Source organism: Rhinolophus sinicus, chromosome 15 (assembly GCF_057876585.1).
Source record: "Rhinolophus sinicus isolate RSI-liver-muscle chromosome 15, RSI-T2T, whole genome shotgun sequence".
Classification (NCBI taxonomy): domain Eukaryota; kingdom Metazoa; phylum Chordata; class Mammalia; order Chiroptera; family Rhinolophidae; genus Rhinolophus; species Rhinolophus sinicus.
The window spans coordinates 1,521,318-1,533,332 of record NC_142515.1 but is presented as its reverse complement, the minus strand read 5'-3'; the positions used below and the strand labels follow the sequence as shown (position 1 = coordinate 1,533,332).

The following is a 12,015-nucleotide window of genomic DNA, read 5'->3' as shown; positions in this document are numbered from 1 at the left end:
CGCAGGGGAGCGGGGAGGAGGGCTGGCTGCACGGGGCCTGCTGTCTGCACGGCAGAAATGTCTGTGTGGAGGGGTGGCACCCGCGTCCTTTCTAACACGGTGACATGGTGAACCCCACAGGTCACAGCGCGCGCAGATCTGTAGCACAAAGTGAGTTTGGATGTCCCTGATTGGCAGTGGTGGCCTTGGAAGTTCTTCCAGGATCAGAAGAGGGTGGGTGGTCTGTCCCTAAGTGGCCAGTATGCTTGACACACAAAAGAGGCCACCAGAATGGTGCTCACAGCCTCCTTGAGGCAGAGTGAGATGGGGCAGGAGAGGCAGGCGTGGAGGTTGCAGGAGAAAGATGCTGAGAGGGCATGCTGGGGTGCGGTGGGGTCTTCCAGAAAACAGCAGTGAGGTCTGATGACTCTGAGTTTCCTCCTGCTGACTGCTGCCTGGAGCAGGATGTACTATTCAAATGACAAAACTCCCTTTGCTGCCCAGTAGATTACAGCTGCACCCAAAAGAGTTCTTAAATAAAAGAAACTGTACAAGTTAAACAGAAGAATCAACCCAAGAAAAATGAAAACACACTTCCATGTAAAGGCGGGTGCGTGATTGTTTGCAGCAGCTTTATTCACAGGAGCCAGAACTGGAATCAACCCAGAGCCCACCAGTGGGGAGGTGGCTAGTGAAAGCATGCGGCAGCCACACGGGAACCCACTCAGCAATACAGGGAGGGCCCCAGTACACACAGCACAGAGGACCCTCAAAAGCTGCTGCATGAAAGCAGCAGGTGTGAAAGACCACACACTGCATGTCCTCTCGATAAGAAATGTCCAGAAAAGGCAAATTTCTAGACACAGAGACTGTGTTGTGTGCTCTGTCCTTTGGAGGCTCGCGTCCAGTGGGTGGTCTGGGCAGTGATCAAGGAAGGAACTGTGATGTCAGATGGTAAGAACCATGACAGCTGTGGCGGAGGCAGTGACCACGCCGCTGAGGGGTGGGGAAGCTGTGATTAAGTAGGAAGACAAAACAAATGCGAAAGGACATCAGATTCTCAGCCCTGGGGACTGATCAGTTTGGCAAACGTCAATGCTTAATCTTTTTAAGAAAGAAAAGACACAGAGAACACCATCCCCTCCCTGGCCCCTGTCCTCAAGGGTGGACACTGCCTGAGGCTCTGTGACCCTCGCCCACACGTTACTACCCTCTTCCTGTGGAGGTCAGTACCCGCAAATTTTGTGGAGCGTGCAAAGTTTTCAGTACCTTGTTCTGCCAATTATTCAATCATCACAACATTCCCAACAGATTTATTGACATATTAGGGTGTGCAAAAGTAATTGCGGTTTAAAGGTTAATAATAATTGCAAAAAACGCAATTACTTTAGCCACAACCTGATAGAAGTTACTTACCATATAATTCATCCACTGAAAGTGTGCAATTCAGTGTTTCTCAGTACGTTCACAGAGTTGTGTAAGCGTCAACACAACCCAGTTCATCTCCCCAGTAAGAATCCCAGGACCTATCAGCAGTCACTCCCCGTTTCCCACCCCCAGGCCCAGTTGACCATTAACCCACTTCTTGTTTCAATTCTGAACATTTACATAAGTGAAGTCTTACAATGTGTGGTCTTCTCTGACTGCCTTCTTTCACTTAGCATGCTTTTCTATTCTCTTTAATTCTGTTTTTCTCTCATTGCTAGTGAGACTGAGTCATTTCACGTTTCTAGGTCTCTGGGTCACTAAGTTTCTGTCGGATTATTGCCCATTGTTCTATTGGGTTGTTTCCTTTTTTTAAAAAAAAATATTAATTTGTAGAAGTTACTTATTCTGGATTTATGTTATACTATGTTTATAAATACCTCCTTTCAATCTGTGACATGCCTCTTTCCTTTATATATCATTTCTTCCAATGCAAGCTTTTGAAAGATTTTAATTGGAATTGAATTAATCTTTTTCAAAGCTATTTGCTCTTTCTGCCTTATCAAAAAAATTCTCCCCTATCCCAAATCATAATGGAAGTTTACATTTTCTAGCAGAAGTTTTAAAGTGTTGCTTTTCTCATGTAGTTTCTAATACACTTGGCATTTACAGTACCAGTTAGCTCTGTACCGTTAGCTGAATGGTGCATTATTTTCCTGTTCTTCAAACCTTTTTGGCCAGACGTTAGCAAATCTGTGTTTAGACCTCTGACATGACCCTGTGGCCTATTTGCCTATTCCCTATACCAGTATCGCGTGATTCTGATTACGCTGACGTTCTAAGTCTTGACATCTGGTGGAGTGATGTTCTAACTCTCCCTCTAGGATTTTAAGTTGTTTTGGCCATTTTTGCCCCTTTGTACTTGCACATGAATTTTTAGCATTAGATAGCCTAGATCTGTATTTCTGCTCATTTAGGCTGGCTTTTATGTTATTTAAAAAGAGCTTTGATTGTTTTCTACATAAAGTTCTATTATATTAGAACTCATTATTAGTTCTTTGGTTTTCTGTGTTGTCATGTGGCAAGATCTTGGAAAGACGCCTCCTAATTGATCTTGCTGTGTCTAGAACTTTGATCTTTGTGTTTTATCTCATATCTAGCAACCTCGGTGAACTCTCCTATTCATTTGAAGACTTTGCCCACAGAATCTTTCATCTGCTGTATTGACAAATGTGTTTGATCCTTTTCATGTCTTACAACTTTTCTTATTTTACTTTTCTCTCTGGAAACGCTGATACAATGTTGACTAGCACTGAGTGATGACAACCACTCATCTTCCTTCTGACTAGGAAAGGAATGCTTTTCATCTTTATATATGACACTTAGTATTTCGGTGTCCTGTTTGGTAGGTGCTGTATATCGTGCGTCGTGTCACAGGTTGGGCCCTCTGGGAGCAGGTGCCAAGGCGGAGTTTGAGGTAAAGGATGTTTGTGAGGGTTCACAGCCTGTGAAGGGGACAGGAGAATGCCTGGACGAGCGAGAAGCTGAACAAAGCTCGGCCAGCCTTCTGGCAGGACCCCCGGGTGAGACTTACCCGGCAGCAGATCCACGGTGGGCTAGCTTGTCCAGCTTAGTCCCCAGATGAGCCTTTCCCCAGAATGGCATGACCTCTGTGAGAGGCACCTTTCTGTGAAGGTGACCCTGCAGGGGACACAGCTGCTGCCTGTGCGCGTGGCTGGGCCAGAACTGTCTCCTGTAGGAGAGGGACGCGGGCACCGCTTACGGGGGGAGCCTCTGTGTCCGCCACAGTTAAGATGTGTTCTCTTCTAATGTCCTGAGGATTTTTTACTGAGTATGAAATGTCATAAATCCTTTTTCCACAGCTTTGAAAACTATCCCCGTTATTTAGTCTGTGATTGTAATAACTCCATTTTTAAGAATTCAATAGTGCCTCATCTTGGAATATGTTGGGTTGGACAAGACGTGCTTTTTGGCCACGTAAGTTGCTGGACTGGATTTGTAATGTGTTTTATAGAAATTTTAGCTCTGTCGTCACAAATGAGACTGCACTGAATGTTCTTTCTTCTCTTGTCTTGCTCCAAATTGATATTTTGGCTCTACCAGTCTAAAAAACTGGGGTAGGTCTGTTTTCCTGTTCTATTTTTTGAGACTATGGGACTGTTTATATACGATGAGGAGTATGTCGTTCCTGAAGGATGGCTAGAGCATTTGTACAATGCCACATGGAGCTGGCAAAGCTTTCTTTCACGGTGACGTGATCGTGGAGAACAGAAGAGACCTCTCTTGGGTTTTTCACTTAAAATTTCATGTTGTTAGTGGTTTTAGGTCTCACTAATACAGCCCCCGATCCCCATCATGTTTGTTTTCTGTCGTTGTTTTATATAATTGATCACTGTTCTAAACTTGTATTTGTTTGCCTATTTCTTATCAATCTTCCCTAGTAGAATGTAAGTCCATTTGTTACTATAGTTCTAGATAATAGAATCATCCTGCCACATCATAGGCATTTAGCGAAAATTTGAATGAGTGCGTGACATTACATATGTTTAGAATATAGCTTTTCCTAAGAAAACTGGAATTAGTCAATATTCTCCTTTATTGCATCACATTGCTATTTCAATAAGAAACACAAGGTCATCTAAATAGAAAACAAAATATATTCAGGTAATAAAAATTTTTTAATGAGTGCAAAGATTTTATAAGGGTGACTATTAACCAAGAAATACAGTGTTGCAAATGTAGGCACAGCTTTGTTCCTCGTGGGTCCGTAAATACTCTTAAAGTATAAAATGTGGTCCAATTCCCAAGCTGGTAGCTGGGAAGATAAACGGGCCACGGTCCCTCCCCCGAGGTCCTTACAGGCACGTTACAGGCAGCCGCATCCGCACACCCACAGGCTCGGTTCGTTCTCTCAGTAGGCGGGACCTGAGAGCCGGGCCAGCCCTCAGTACGCATCTACACTCGTAATTAAGTGTTTACCTAATGAAAACATACTTTAAGACGGTAACTTTTCTAGACAGCTGACCCCTGAACAACACAGGTTTGAACTGCGCTGTCCACTTACACACAGATGTTTGTCAGTAAGTGCGTACAGTACTGTAAGTGTATTTCCTCTTCCTTCTGATGTTATTAATAATGTTTTCTTTTTCTCTAGCTTATTCTACTGTAAGAATACAGCATGTAATACAGGTCTGACAATTAAGTTCGCGAGCTTATTGCAATGATCTTGTTAATCTTTTCTGATATCAGAGGGATTATTCATTATGAATGTGTACCAACTGGACAGTTAACCAAGTTTTCTCTTTGGAAGTGCTGAAAAGGCTGCATGAAAAACATGAAAACGACCTGAACTTTTTGCCAGCAGTTTATGGCTCTTGCATCACAACAATGCACCAGCTCACAGGGCACTGTCTATGAGGGAGTTTTTAGCCAGTAAACAAATAACTGTATTGGAGCACCCTCCCTACTTACCTGATCTGGCCCCCAATGACTTCTTTCTTTACCCAAAGATACAGGAAACATTGAAAGGAAGACATTTTGATGACATTCAGGACATCAAGGGTAATACGACGACAGCTCTGATGGCCATTCCAGAAAAAGAGTTCCAAAATTGCTTTTTTTTTTTTTTTTTTTAAGATTTTATTGGGGAAGCAGAACAGGACTTTACTGGGGAACAGTGTGTACTTCCAGGCCTTTTTTCCAAATCAAGTTGTTGTCCTTTCAGTCTTAGTTGTGGAGGGCGCAGCTCAGCTCCAGGTCCAGTTGCCATTTCTAGTTTCAGGGGGCACAGCCCACCATCCCTTGCGGGAGTCGAACCGGCAACCTTGTGGTTGAGAGGACACGCTCCAACCAACTGAGCCATCTGGGAGCTCAGCGGCAGCTCAGCTCAAGGTGCCGTGTTCAATCTTAGTTGCAGGGGGGCGGAGCCCACCATCCCTTGCGGGACTCGAGGAGTTGAACCGGCAACCGTGTGGTTGAGAGCCCACTGGCTCATGTGGGAATTGAACCAGCAGCCTTTTAAGTTAGGAGCATGGAGCTCTAACCGCCTGAGCCACCGGGCTGGCCCCCAAAATTTCTTTGAAGGGTGGACTAGGCACTGGTGTCGGTGCATAGCTTCCCAAGGGGAATACTTCGAAGGTGACCGTAGTGATATTCAGCAATGAGGTGTGTAGCACTTTTCCTCGGATGAGTTCACAAACTTAATTGTCAGACCTTGCACATATAACATACAAAATATGTGTTAATTGACTGTTTTGTTATCAGTAAGTTTTCCGATCTACAGGACTATTAGTAGTTAAGTTTTCAGGAGGTCAAAAGTTGTATATGCATTTTCGACAGTGCAGGGAGTCGGTTCCTCTAAACCCTGTATTGTTCAAGGGTCCACGTATTATAGGACTTCACAGAGCTATTAAGTGTATGAAGATTGGAGAAAACTGTACAGAATGTATTTCCCCAAAATTTATTTGGCTGTATGACTCCTTTTTATGTAGAACACCTAGAAAAAAAATGTATTTCAAAAATAAACAAGTAAATGCACTTTCAGAAATACAAAAGCTACAGTTCAGCACCACACACCTGAACAAAAACATAAATCATATGTCACACCCATGTTTTAAATCCTTTAGTTGATTTCTGTGGAACTAAAGAAGTAATAGTAAGTTAGATGATAAATAGAAGATGATAGATAGATAGATGATAGATATAAGAAAATAAACCCAAATTGTCTGCAGTGACTTTCTAAGAACCTGCACTGGGTGAACAGTTCCAGGTTGGCTGGTTCCCCTCCCCCCCTTCTCTAAGGTCTTTTAAAGATGTTGCCATATTGAGTCCAACAAGAAAGCTTCCGTCAGGGTTCTCTTTCCTCTTTCATATGTAATCTGTCTTTTCTCTGAGCAGTTTTAGAATTTTCTCTTTTTGATTGATTTTGAGCAGTTTGATCATGCTGTTTGGGTGTAGTTCTCATCATATGTATTGTGCTTGGGCTTTGTTCAGCTTCTTGGGTCCACGGATGTATTGTTTTCATCAAATGTGTAAAGTTTTTGACCATTATGTCTTTAAATCTTTCTTCTGCCCCCTCCCGCCTCCCCCTCAGGGTTCCCAATCATGGTTACATTGAGCTACCAGATGTCTTCCCACAGCTAGGGATGCTCTCTGCACCTTTCTGCGTCTACTCTGGCAAGTTCCTATCACTTTGTCTTCTAGGTAACTGGCTTTTCCTCCTCGGGGTCTGATCTGATCCGCCGTTAATCCCACACAGCAGATACCGAGCCTCAGACACTACAGATGTCATCTCTAGAAATTTCATTTGGATCTTTTTCTGTTTTAACTGTTTCTAAATAACTGTTCCATCTTTCCTCTGACTTTGCAAGCACATGGGACCCAGTTGCTATAGCTGTTTTAATAGTTTTATCTATTCATTCCTGTCAGTTTTGGGTAGATTTGTGTTTTTGTCTATTACGAGTTGTGCTTCCTGATTCTTCCTATGCCTCATGTTTTGGTTGAACACTCATTACTATAAATCAGCTGTCTTGCGTGTGATGTTTCGGGGTTCGCCCTGGGATCCAGTGAGACTACCGGGGAACACTGGGACCCTGCAGGTCTTGCTCGTCCGCTTTCTTAGTCGAGGCAGAGCTGCCTCCTGGGAAGGCTGAATATTCCCCATGCCAAGGGATTCCCCGCTCTGAGTGTGCTACCTACTGCCGCGAATGATTAGGTTTTCACTCTGGTTCAGTGCAACAGGAAGTGAGAATAAAAATATGCATATGTAACATTCCAGAAGCAAAGTGTCTCAAGGGAGGACTTGTCAACTGCAGAGACTCTTGCTGCAATGTTGAGCAAGACAGTACCTTTCTATTTGGTGACTTCAGTGAGCTGGTGACCCTGGAAGTGTCATGTCAAGGCTAAGGCGAGAATCCAGATTACAGTCAGTGGAGGAGGGCCAGGGGTGAGGCAGTGGAGACAGCAGCCGTGTACGACGGTCCCCAGAGTTCCGTGAGGTGGGGACCAGACCTGGAGCGCTGGCCCCTTCAGTGTAGGTGACCGTGAGGGCCGATGGAGAATGAAAAGGTGACAGTATAAGTGGGACTCAAAACACAATGCGAGTTCCTTGAACAGAAAGAGTTGGGGAGTGGGCACTTCGGGTGAGTGTGGGGTGTCTGTGGGAGGGGAGCCAAGGAGACGGGGATGAGTCTGTCTCCTGAAGCGCCGCGTGCATGGTTGGCAGCGCGAACTCTACCACAGGCCCAATCATTTTGCCTGTCATTCTCCCTAAGATGAGTGAAGACCGTGGGGTCCCGCTTGGGCTCCTTGGGCCCTCCTTTTGAGCCTTTGTGTCTCTCAGGACACTTATAAATGTCCCCCACAGAGAATGGCTGGGAGCCTGGGGCACGGCCACCCAGCTTCTCTCGCCAGCTGCTGTGGCCGGCGCAGTACCCCCAGCATGGAGGGTGTGCCAGAGCACAGGCTCTTTGGGGAGACCTTGAGAGGAAAGGGCCCTTGCCTGCTCTCCCAGCCACAGTGGCCTTGGCTCATGTTCTGGACCCCTCCCTTCTCGCTGGCCCAGGGTCTCAGGGCTGCACCTCTCCCATTGATGAGGTTCCCCAGGGACACCTTTCCTGACCTCTGGCCCTCCCGCCCACCCGCTCCCCCTTCCTCTAGACTCTGCATTGCCCTTAGGGGCTTTATCATGCTGCCGTATCCTCTGCCAGGCTTCCCCACAGCCCGCAACACCAGGAGGGCAGACAGTTCCAGTTTTATGCACTGTGGGACCCACTTCTAGCACAGCCCTGGACACGTAGTAGGTTCTCAGAACGCCTGCCTATAGAGCTCAAGCCCTGCCTTCTTACAGGGCAGCCAAATCTTGGGGTTGTGGACTGAAGGATCTCGGTGGGTGCTCACCTTGTGCACAGAGGAATGCCCCAAGGGCCCCGATGGAAAGCCGAGCTCCCACAGGGACCCTGCGCCAGGACCCACGGGCGCCCTCTCCCCTTCTCCTCCCTGGAAGCCCCTGAGGACAGCTCCCCTGCCCTGAGGACAGCTGCCAGAAGGGAGTGGCACCCAGCCTGTTTAGGACGTCCACTCATGGCCTCAGGCAGGGAGCCAAGTCCCCTGGCCCAGCCCTAAACAGGAAGTCAATACTCAGGTCCTTGCACACCCATTACTTCTGAAGCTCTAATTGCACGTCAGGTGGCTGTCTGGCGTTTGACAAATATGCCTTGAAGAATCTCAGAGAAGCCAGAGAATAAAACTAACAGAGCACGTCGGGCATCAGGGGTTTCTCCAGAAAAATATTCATTTCAGGCAACTTGAACCTCTGCCCATCCTCCGGACTGGAACACGTCTGGGCAGCAGAGGCAGGCGCCTCCCGTTCAGGTCCCACCAGGAACCTGGCTCAGATGCTTTGCGGCAACTCAGTCTGAGCCCCGAGACAGCACATGTCCTGCTTTCTGTCACGTTCCTGGAAATCCAGACCTGCTTTCTCACCTGCACTTCGGTCTACACCACACTCACGTGTCCAGAGCAAAGTGAAAACCACCGTCCCCGCCTCATTTTGTCTCTCTCCCGTGAAATGATGGGTTGGCTGTTAGCATTCGTAGCGGAATGATCTCATCTCAGAGAGGGTCTTGGCACCGAGGGCCGCAACAGTGGGCAGGAGGGGCCTGGTGATGGGTTTATAATGCTGTTGCAGGCTTCATCCCTGTGACGGATGAGCTGTGTTAGCAGTGCACTGGGGAAGGGGGCGATCATACGTCGTCATTTACAGGATACCTGACGAAAATATGATTCACAGTGGGATGGAGTCAAGCGGGATAAAAAAATCAATTTATTATTTCAGCCGCTCTCAAACATCACTTTGCAGCTGTCTTCGGGCCTGTGAGAGTCTGAGAAGCAGAAGACTGCTCAATAAAAAATCTTACAGCCTGACTTTGGCAAAGCGAGGGCTCTTCTCTCCCTCCCCTGGCAAATGATTAGGCAGAATAGCTTGGCGGATGCAGCGTAATGGTGCACGAAGCACACAAACCAGGTGGATCTCCGTGGGCACAGGCGGCCTTCGTGTTTGCAGCAGACGTGTTCCGCCCTTAGGGGCCGACCCTCACAGGGGTGGGACTCTGATCCATGGGGACACTTCCGGTTCTGTGCTGCCATGAGGACACGGTGGTGAGTCAGACGCCTCACCTCCAGGGGCCCCTCCCTGGACTGGCAGATCAATGGATCCCTGGAATGGGCAGGGTCCCCTCAAATCCTCAAGAGGGTAAAACACCACCCCTCCCCCCAGGGACATCATGGACCGAGTCCAGGGTGAGAAGACGCCCCGGAACCTCCCACAGCACTGGGCACCCCACACCTTAGGGATAAGGAAGGACCCCAGGGCTGCTCCCCAATCCTGGAAGAGCCTTTCTCATGCTGATCAGCACCCCGCCTCCCACGCCTGGGGGTCTGCGACGTGGTGCAGACTGAGCACTTTCTCTGTGCCCTTTGAAGTCAGGGATGCACTGTGTGACTTCTGAGCTTTTCCGTCTTCATGCAGCGGAATTGTGGCTCCCAGCCCCGGGGCGGCTGAGGATGGGCAGGGGGTTGGGTCAGGTCTGAGGACACCTGCAGAGGACATGATGACAGGGAGCTAGCGTCCCTCACACAAGAGCCTTTTGTGGGCTCATCCCAAGTCCAAGGTGAGCCCGATGGCCCGGCCTGCTTCCTTCGGCCTTCACGCCGCTCTCCCTGCCCACCCGTCCATTTCAGTTGCTGAGCCCCAGCACAGGCCGCCTCTCCTGCAGGCACCACCATCCTCCCGCTCTCCTGGCTCACTCTTGATGTGAGATAAGAGCTGATAAGAGCTCCTTGTAAAACACAGGCGCTGTCTAGCAGGTTTTAGTGCCGACTGCCCCAAGCTCTTCTGAGACGGTGAGGTGATCAGACGAGGACAGTTAAGGAGCACAGGCAGCCTCCCGGGGCTGGAGCTGGAGCCGGAGCCGCTGTGAGCCACGCAGAGCCCACTGATGGCGGGCAGTGGGCAGTGCCAGGCCAGGCGGGAGCACCTGCCACTGCAGCTTTGAGGTGTCTTTCGTTCCTCTGGTTTCCACTCTGAAGGGCTCCGGTTGCTATGGAAACATTGGGATCCTATGGGCTCCCCTAAGGTTACCACGAGGGGCTGGATCTCCACCAAGGGCTGACGGCCCAGCCTGGCATGCGCAGTGTAACCCGGCCGGCCTCAGCCCCGGCGTGGGCATTGCGCCTGCTCAGCCCATGGGAAGTCCTGCAACTGAGAGCCCGTCTGCACGGTGCTGCCACTGAGACGCTTCTGTTTCCACGTGCGTCCTCTCGGCGTCAGGAGCGGCACGGCTGCCCCGGCGTGCCAGGGGTCACTCATACCTGGTGTCTCTCGTCCTTCCTACCTATGGGGCTCGGATCCCCTGCCCCCATCAGACTCACCTCCATGGCCTCAGGCGCTCACCCTCTGTGGCCCTGCCCTCCAAGCGCGCCCCTTTGCCCCACCCTCAGCCCTCTTGCGTGGCGCAGCCCCGTGGCCACTCACACCGACTCCTGAGGCCCCACGGCTGGCTGAGTGACCCGGTGAGGTCTTCTTCCAGGAAGCTTCTGACGACTGGTCTGGGGCAACTCGTTCCAAGACCCAGGGGCACAGCGCTACATCTCCAGGGTTTGGCAAAAGAGTGTTTGTCTCCAAAGCAGTCTCTGGGGTGGTGGTGTCAGGGGCGGGGGGACAGACCCGTGTGTTTCCAGGACAGTCCCCAGCTGCTGATGTCTGCGCATCCCCCCCCCAGGGCTCCTTTCTGACCCCAGCTTCTGGGTTCTGCGGGCCTCTTCCCAGAGCGACTCTGGCTGTGACGGGTGCCGAGGAGTCTCAGGGCTCCTGGGGAAGGGCAGCGGCCAGCTGGCGGCCAGACACCTACTGGGCTGGTCACCTACTCGCTCGGGCACAGACAGGGCATCTCCTCCCTGGCAGCACCAGCCCCCACTTGCTCTTCAGCCCTGTGGCCTCCAGTGAAGGGGAGGCCCCTTCCCTCTCAGAGCAGGGGGCACAGGACACAGGCTTGAGGACCCCGTGCCCTTCTCACCTCCCACGGAAGCTGGAGACTCTTCCCAGAAAGATGCAACCCGTCCCATGTGGTCTTGTGTAGTGGAGTGTGGGGCCAACTGCCGGGGAGTGTACAGAGATGAGAAGTGTGTGTGAGTGCATGTGTGTGCGTGTGTGTGCGTGTGTGTGCGTGTGTGAGTGTGTGTGTGTGCATGTGTGAGTGTACGTGTGTGTGCGTGTGTGAGTGTACGTGTGTGAGTGTACATGTATGCGCAGTGAGTGTGTGTGCGTGTATGTGTGTGTGCAGTGAGTGTGTGTGTATGTACGTGTGTGTGCAGTGAGTGTGTGTGAGTGCGTGTGTGTGCGTGTGTGTGTGTGCGTGTGTGAGTGCGTGTGTGAGTGTATGTGCGTGTGTGTGAGTGTACGTGTGTGCGTGTGTGAGTGTATGTGCGTGTGTGTGCGTGTGTGTGAGTGTACGTGTGTGTGCGTATGTGAGTGTATGTGCGTGTGAGTGCGTGTGTGAGTTATGTGCGTGTGTGTGCGTGTGTGTGAGTGTA

The 12,015-nt window shown here is 49.7% G+C and overlaps 1 long non-coding RNA gene across 1 annotated transcript; it reads right to left on the bottom strand.

Annotated features, from left to right (window-relative positions):
- Nucleotides 1–580: 580 nt before the first annotated feature.
- Nucleotides 581–1,509, bottom strand: LOC141572787 (uncharacterized). The gene is made up of 2 exons (XR_012498279.2): nucleotides 1,396–1,509; nucleotides 581–991 (listed from the first exon to the last, which is right to left on the bottom strand). It is a non-coding gene; the product is annotated as an uncharacterized LOC141572787 (long non-coding RNA).
- Nucleotides 1,510–12,015: the final 10,506 nt, after the last annotated feature.